General features: G+C 36.3%; 1 long non-coding RNA gene across 1 annotated transcript; it reads right to left on the bottom strand.

The window, feature by feature from the left end:
- Positions 1-1,741: 1,741 nt before the first annotated feature.
- On the bottom strand, positions 1,742-8,501 carry LOC135084274 (uncharacterized). Its single transcript, XR_010259800.1, has 3 exons — positions 7,763-8,501; positions 7,063-7,124; positions 1,742-1,925 (listed from the first exon to the last, which is right to left on the bottom strand). It is a non-coding gene; the product is annotated as an uncharacterized LOC135084274 (long non-coding RNA).
- Between the last annotated feature and the right edge of the window lie 219 nt (positions 8,502-8,720).

The following is an 8,720-nucleotide window of genomic DNA, read 5'->3' as shown; positions in this document are numbered from 1 at the left end:
AAGTGGCAATGGGCAGGGCACATAGTACGCAGAACTGACGACCGATGGGGCAGCAAGGTTCTGGAGCGCACCGGAAAACGCAGCGTAGGACGTCCACCCACAAGGTAGACCGACGACATCAAAAAGGTAGCAGGAAGGCGCTGGACGCAGGCCGCTGCCAACCGGGCAGCATGGAAAGCATTGGGGGAGGCCTATGTTCAGCAGTGGACGTCCTATGGCTGAGATGATGATGATGAAAAATATGACCTCGTTTGAAGCTACAATTCCATTAATGAATATAAATATCTAAAATATGAATAATAATGTCCAAAACAAGTAAATAAGTGTACGGACAAGGATGTTCGACCGCGCTATCTTCTAATTATTATAATTAGTTGAAGTTTAGCCCCATTAGATAAGTAGGTGGTGCAGAATTACCGCGTGGTATCTGGGATTCGATGCTATTGACGTACATAAGTAATCTAGTTTTTAACCGACTGCGTCAGAAGGAGTGTTATGTTTTTGGATTACAGGTGTTCCTTGGGGGAGGATATCGTCCAGTGGAGTGTTATTGCCTGAAATGATGATAACTTTTATCCCAAACCAAGCACTAGTACACCATATTACGGTAGATATTGGTACTAGAATATGCATATAAAGCTACATTTTAACATAGGCTGGCCAGTCTAGTTAATAAGTTATTTTGAAATTGTATTTACTACTCTAAATACTCGTAATAATATGAATTACATCACAGTATATCATAAAGCATTTACAAATCAAGTATGCAAATGACGCTACTCAGTCTGCATCTATGCAAACCAGGTGTTCCGCCATCTTTGTTTCGAAAAAACTAGTCCTTTACTAATATGGCATGATATGCAGACACATAGTTATTTGGATGATCACTAACGAAGTACAAGTTGATTCATATAAATTACATACAGCAACGTTTAAATCCACATAAACAAAGTGTATTTTGTTAAAATTAGTCAGAGCTAACCGAAACGTGTCATTTTGTTAGTGATTAAAAATGTGAGAAAATATGCAGCGATTAATATTCTACTTCGAACTTCTGATTATATTCTTCTGATTGAATTCGTTGCGTGCTCCAAGACAGTAAGTTAGATAGGTCAGTAGTCAAAGACAAGCCGTGTGGTGACGGCAGATTAGAATAGGTACATTATTTTGTCAACAACACCTACTCTTCCCGCGGGTGTCGTAAGAGGCGACTTAGGGCCTACACATTAAACAGAGAGCGGGCAGCAGCGCTCTTTGAAAAACATCAATCTTTTAAACTGCGATCTCCAAACCGCCTGCCAAGCGTGGGGATTATGGCAAAACCCTCCACTATAGTGGAAGAGGCTCATAGTCCAGCAGGGGACTGTAAAGGGCTGTTGTTGATGATGATGATGATGATGAGGATAGTAGTTAGTCAATGGAACGAAGTATTACGAGTAAAATAAATATTGTACTAACATTAATTTGTATCCCTTGATATTCGAACCTTGGACAACAGCTGGCGTTGTAGATCGGGATGCACCTACCAGTAAACAGCAAAAAAAAAGGTAAGTTGCTTTGTTTTCGTAATCAAATAGTTTTTTTATATAATAATATGATTTATTTAAGTATTGTGTTATGTATAATATTTATTTCAATTCAATAAATATTTAAAAAATATAACTCTATATTGATTTTAAATAAATAAGCTGTCAGTTTTACAGCAGTACTAACTTAGTTTTACAGTTTCAATTTTGCTTGTGTTATGTTTTTACATCAAATTAATAATTTTGCTCATACCTCAAATTGAATGAAATAAAAGATACATAAATAAATGATAATAAAATACTTTAAACAAGTACTTAAACATAAAAAAAAAATGCGACTAACAATTAAGTTTTCTTCGTAGTTTCCCCGTCGATTTTCTTCATGATGACTACAGGATTCTGAAACCACAGAAAAAGAAACATATAAATACTTTTAAATAAACATAATGTAATTATGGAAAGGATGGATATCTAACATACGGGTATTTATTTAAACTTGATTAACTACAATGACACTTTATACGATTGTCACCCTTATTGTCACCTAACGGTAAAATCTCAATCGATCTTCTACATGACTGTATCGGGACTCGATCTTCCAAAAGGAAAGATCAATAAAGCAAACAGCAACCAAGCACTACTTTACTGCACGCTGTAAAACTAGCAATCCATCTACATGAGAAACGTTGCTCGACACTCGAAGTAGGAGATGTTTCCCATCTCTCCCTTCATTGCAATACGGATTGCAAAGAGAGGATTTAAAAGTTTTATTTGATTTGAAATTTAATAAATATTCTGTCGAGTTTCAAAAGCAGATCCTAACAGCTCTATGGAGAAACATTTTGACGGATCATAAAGTTTCAATCGGTGGTTTCATTTTTGTTTATCAAAGATCTAAGTTGGTAAGTAAAACAACAGAGAGGTAGAGAGCTGTTTACTGTTTAGTCTGTATTGGCGCTGAGTAAAATGTCCAAAGATTGTATTTCTTTATTTTCAAATTAATTTATCTTGTAAATAAATTAATTGTTACAAACAAGCTCTAAACATCCTAAGTATTACGTTAACCCTATCACTGCTTCGGGACATCAAATAGTCCAGTGAGTGCTGAGAAGAAGAAGCGCTCTCTCGGAAACGGTCACAATTGTTTTTCTATGTATTTTTATTATTGAAATTCACAATCAAAGTTTCATTGTATCTAGTCTAGTGTTACAGGTTGAAATAATTAGAATAATTATTTGGGCTCTTACTGTCTGGGGTTAATCACGCAAGTTCTTTCGTCATACATTTATGATTTAACCAAATCCTATCAAGCTTTTAAAATAAGCCTAGGCTGTGGCTCTATTTCGCTAAATTCTTAGCTCCAACAACAAAGCAAGAAACTCTACTACATATATTCAAAAAAATAGCATTCCGTCCACTGTGAACGTCGCAACAAAATTTAACTTTGAAATTTTATCGCTGTACATAGAAGGCATAATTTTTGAAATACGACCGGCCGGGTGAGCAATGCGCCGCGTAATTATAAGGCCGTGGCTTGTAAAGGAGCGGGTAGAGCCGCGGCTTGGCTGGTATAAGACGTCCACACAAACTATCGCGTTTGCAAAGTAAATAAATAAACAAGGGATGAGAACTTTTTACACTTCCGACATTGGCTTTATATTGACACTTGAAAACTTAACAGTAATAAATCATTTCTCATTTCATCTCAATGAGTCACGTCACTTGTTGCTACTAAGTTAAATTACTCATTTTGAAAGATGAGTTAAGATGGTTCGTGAATATTATATTAGGCAACTGCATATTACAAGTTTTGTAACTATGTATTAAATTTTTACCGAATAACGGCACTGAAGTACACAGTCTAGGTTCAATATGGTATACCAACTTTGGATAAAACGAAAAACTTTCAAGAAAAATTGTTATCAGTCCCAAGAACCTCCCGCGCCCTCGTGTAAGCCCGCTCGTGGTCAAGCCGCGTCCTTATGGCAATTTCGTCACTTTTATAGCCGGGATAAAGGCTGCGTCATGCTATACAGCGATTTTGTACACTTTATTTTGTTAGACGGACGAAGAACTGCGTGATCTTTTTTTGTCTATGCCCAAGTGTTCCATCTTACAGTTTTGTACGAAAAATATTTTTGGTGTGTGATTTATTGATATTGTATTTTATGAGATCATGAGTGTCTGTCCTATCTCAACAAGTTAGGCTGGTTTTAGAATCACGCTGACCGTCAGCGCTGACAGCCGAAATGTATGATGCATAGGCGCCGAGCGATCAGAGTCAATCAGGAACGTTCCCTTATTACATACATTTTGATTTGTCAGTGCTGACGATCAGCGAGTGGTCAGCACGATTCTAAAACAAGCCTGTAACAATCCACAGAACCTATTCTTGCTTTGTGGTTGTCTGAATGAAAATTAAATCACCTTTACAATACCGCTGACAATAGCGACTCTGTTTCTTGCGCTGCTTCTTCTCAGCACTGGCCCATTTATTGTCCCGAAGCATTGGCAGGGTTAATACTAGGACGTGTAAAAGTGCTTTTTACAAGCCTATTTGTAAAAATAAAAGAGTTTTATGGGTTTTTTATGAGTTTTTCCGGATAACACCACACACATTGTTTGACTTTATTACATAATTTTGATTAAATGTTTTAATGAAATGTATTATTTGGTACTTTAATATTTCAGCTACAGCTGAAAAAAGTGATTCGATTTTTTTTAAAAACATTTTCTACTGACCTAGTGGCCCTAACAAACTCCGATCGCGATCGCAAGTTCGAATCCCGGAGTAGCGTAGACATTAGTTAATTGCAGGATCAACATTCTGTATATTAATATGAATAATGCGTGCTTCATAGGGCACGAAAGATCGTTCTGTTTTGCTTTATTGTGATCGTGATGCCCTTCACAATCTATTACTAATTTTCTACCTTCATATACCTACTACGTTTTAAGTTTTTGTCTGTAATGTGAGGCTTAGACAATAACCAATAAAAATAAGTTTAAATAACCTCTTTCTCCATAGCAATCAAATAGAGAGAGAAAGAACTCTTGAAATTCTGGCTCAAATTAAAATACAAGACTAATAGTATTTTTTCTGTATGTCTGGTCTGGTCAAATACAGATTTAAAAACTACATGGTGCATCCATGGGTTATGAGATGTAACTTAATCTAATGGTCGTGCAAGGTACAATACAGTACACATAAGATTTTAAACTTTCGCGTTCCATTTCAACTAAAATAGTAAGACACGGGTCTTAACATGCATGCAAGCATCGCAGCCGAAATGTCAAGCCGTGAGTACATAATGTAACTCATTAATAAACGTCGCCTTAAGACCTGTATCTTACTATTTTAGTACACATATAAGGTCTTGGTAGACTGTAAATTATACGATAAGATACCTAGCAAAACAATTTGTGACTTTAAACCTACTTCAACAGCGTTAAAAACTTATTGGCATACTTCGTTCGTTCGGTCGTTTTAGCCAAATAACGTCCACTATTTGAAAAAGGCCTTCCCCAAGGATTTCCATATAGACCCGGTCCTGCGCTGCCCGCATCCAACCATTATGGCATACTTAGCCCACATTTACTCATTTTTATACGCATTCTTGGCTCGGCATTTCTTTAACTATCTATCAAACTACAAATTAACCCGTCAAGCAGCGAAACCCGGGTGTAAACACTAGTCTAAAATAAATACTAAGGAGACACAGAAGCGCTGGCTCGCTCCCAAATTCGGGTGGCTTAATACCATCTTTATATCCCGAGTTTTGGGAAAGTAAGTCTTGACTGTGCAGTTTTAGAGTCGGGTTTCTGTTGGGAGACTGTACAAACTGTACATCCATAATCAGTGCAACTCTAACGGCCTGCTATGCAATTCGCAGTGCACTTTATTTTGTCCTGCGGGCGATACAATATATAACGGCAGTGGAATAGGCTATTGCGTGAATATATTGTGCCTTTTCAGGGCCCTGGGTCACAGACCTCACGCGGTAAGGATTTCAGGAAAAGTAAAGCTGGGTTCACACTACTGACGCGTGTTGTGAAATATCTATACTCTATACTAATAATTATTATAAATGTGAAAGTGACTCTGTCTGTCTGTCTTGCTTTCACGCTTAAACCACTGAACCGATTTTGATGAAATTTAGCATAGAGATAGTTTGAGTCCCGGGAAAGGACATAGGATAGTTTTTATCCCGGTTTTTGAAATAGGGACGCGCGCGATAAAGTTTTTCTGTGACAAACAAAATTCCACGCGGGCGGAAAGCTAGTAAACACATAAGTATGCATTGATGAGTCACGTTTTAAGAGCTTTTAATGTATGCCAGTTAAATAGTTGTACAATACTTCATGCAAAGTACAGAAGGATTTCAGAAAAAGTATAGCTGGATTCGCACTACTGACGCGTGTTGTGCCTTGTTGTGAAAAAGAGGTAAGGGTGTATTGAAAACTCGCGTTTCAAAAGCTCGCATTGTGCATACATTACGGGCTTTTAAAATGCGACTACTAATTAGCATTGATTTACTAGTGATAGCAACAACTTATCACGTAAAAACTACTGGACGGATTTTGATAAAACTAAAAAAGAAATAATATTCCAAAGATTATAATTTATTAGAGATACTTTTTGTTTAAATCTATGCTGAAGAAGTCAAGGGCGAAAGCTAGTAATAGATACTTATTATTATGTGGTAATAGGAACAGAGTAATATAATAATAGTAATAGGAAAGCTTACTTTAATGGATATTTACAAAGGTGAACGTGCTCATTAGTATGGGAAACTAATGAAAGTACCATAGGAACAAAGTTTTTCGCATCTGCGCGATCAGGTAGTCGTTAAGAATTGTTTCCGAACAAATATTTGCCTCTATTTTACTAACAAAAGTAATGTATTGCAAGTAGGTACTTATGGCATTTAATGCTGAAACTTAAGGCTTAGTAGTCCACCTCATTTTAACTGTAACAATAACAATAACTGGTGTTTTTTGTATGGAGCTTGACAGATTTTTTACTTTTGTCAAAGTTAAAGAGAGATATTATATATATTGAAGATATTGAAGACTTGGTGACCGCATGGCCTAGTATAACTGGCTAATGAGCTACAGTTGCAGGATCGAGTCCCTTGGCAGGCAAATGTGAGCAAGACGAGCAAAAAAATTTGCATGAAAACATGGAGGCAAGAGGATTTTATTTGTAACTAGCGGCCGCCCGCGACTTCGTAGCGTGGATCCCGTTTTACCCCCTTAGGGATGAAGTTTCGTAAAATCCTTTCTTAGCGGATGCCTATTATGTCATAAGATCTACCTGCATGCCAAATTTCAGCCCGATCCGTCCAGTGGTTTGGGCCGTGCGTTGATAGATCACTATGTCAGTCAGTCAGTCCCCTTTGAGTTATATGTATATTTAGATGTGGTACCAATTTTTATAACCTCTTTCCACAAAATCTGTAGTAGTGGGAACGAGAGATGGGAATAGTCCCGTTATTCACAATTACACTGTTAACTTTTCCATATTAATACTTACTTTGTTAAAAATCTCGTCCCGAACTGCATCCCGGACCGGAAGTGGAACTTTCGCAATGGATTCTGGAACGAATAGAAACAAAGCTAATGAGTAACATGAAGTTTAATGATTTGTGGAGAGTTTGACCTATATAGCGGCCTGCAGCGGGAAAAAATGGGGATTACTGTGCTGCACTTGGCTTTAGACAATTTGGGACTAAAAAGAGACGATATTTGGGTAGTTTTAGTGTTTAATAATTCTATTCACAATTTAATTGAAAAAATACTTCAATTCAGCCCAAAAATATATCTTATTTGATTACTTATGATTGGTTTTGATTTGTGGATACTTAAATTTAAACTCTTATGTTTTGTCTGGAGAACAATAGTGTTTAGAAAATCATCAATAGGATTTAATACACTATGAAACCAGAAATGTAATAGTTATAAAAATAAATCTAACAAATAGTTAAATAAAAAATAAAAATGTGCACTAAAACATTATTCTATTATTGCGCACTTGTTTGTAGACAGTGTAACACTCTTTTCGATCGTTTCGCTTCGCTTCCTCAATGTAAGCGGCAGATGTAGTCAACTTTGTCGAAAAGAAATCGAAAACGATGTAACTATCTCGAAAAATACGTAGCGCAATTTTACGTAAAATCTAGAGCAACTATTTAACTTAAACTCTAATTAAAAGTAGGTATATTTACTTAACTTACATTTAATTAATCCACGTGTCAAGGTTGATATCGTCCCGGGGATTCCCTGTAATCAGACTCGGAAACACATACATAGTTGTAAGGGCAAATGAAGTTTATAATATTTTCCAAATACCCACTAAGTAGTCATAAATTATAAAAAGTATCGATAGATAAATATTGAAAATGATCATTTCGCTGCTTATAAACAATAAGAGAGTTAAGTTCGTTTTCTAATAAGGTACTAATGTTGGTTGTAAAATCAGAAAAATACCTATTCCAATCAGGGCAGGATCTATGGGCTTTTTGGGCTTCAGCCCAGGGCCCCGTGGATTCAAGGGGCCCCTAGCTAAGACAAGTCAAAGTAAAAAATAGACGATAATGCGAAAGACTACAGTAGGTGGGCCCCTAAGTAATATTAGCTCAGGGCCCCTAAACTCACGGTCCGGCCCTGATTCCAATATAAATGAACTTTGTAAAGACTTTAGAATCTCTACTATGCATGGCGTAAGTTATTTAAATTAACAAAGGTGAATTATTTACTTTAGACATTAAGATACAAGTCTGTTAATAAAATCATATCAAGCACTAACAGTAACATGGCAACCAAATAAAACAACGAATTATTATCGGTGCACTTTACACCTTCTGGTTATTGAAAAAAATAAAATAAATAGGTAGATACCCAAAGAATTACCAGCCAATAATTCAAGGGTATCCAAAAACAAAAGAAGTAACCCAAAATTACAGAAATAACAAACGAAAGTAAAAATCCAACCAAATACCCAAAATTACATTAAACGAAAGTAAAATGCACCGTCGTCAAAATGTGAGAGACATTGACAGAGATAAAGTATGAGAAAGGAAAAAGACAAATTAACTAATTGGTTCTATTGACGTGATTGGTAAATTGATATCCTGCTACTGCCAGAGAACGATAGCAGAGATTTGTATGTATTTGAATATTTGTAGAACATCT

The sequence above is a fragment of the Ostrinia nubilalis genome, chromosome 25 (assembly GCF_963855985.1).
Source record: "Ostrinia nubilalis chromosome 25, ilOstNubi1.1, whole genome shotgun sequence".
NCBI lineage: Eukaryota > Metazoa > Arthropoda > Insecta > Lepidoptera > Crambidae > Ostrinia > Ostrinia nubilalis.
Note: the sequence above shows the minus strand (reverse complement) of the source record. Positions and strands in the feature narration are given on the sequence as shown.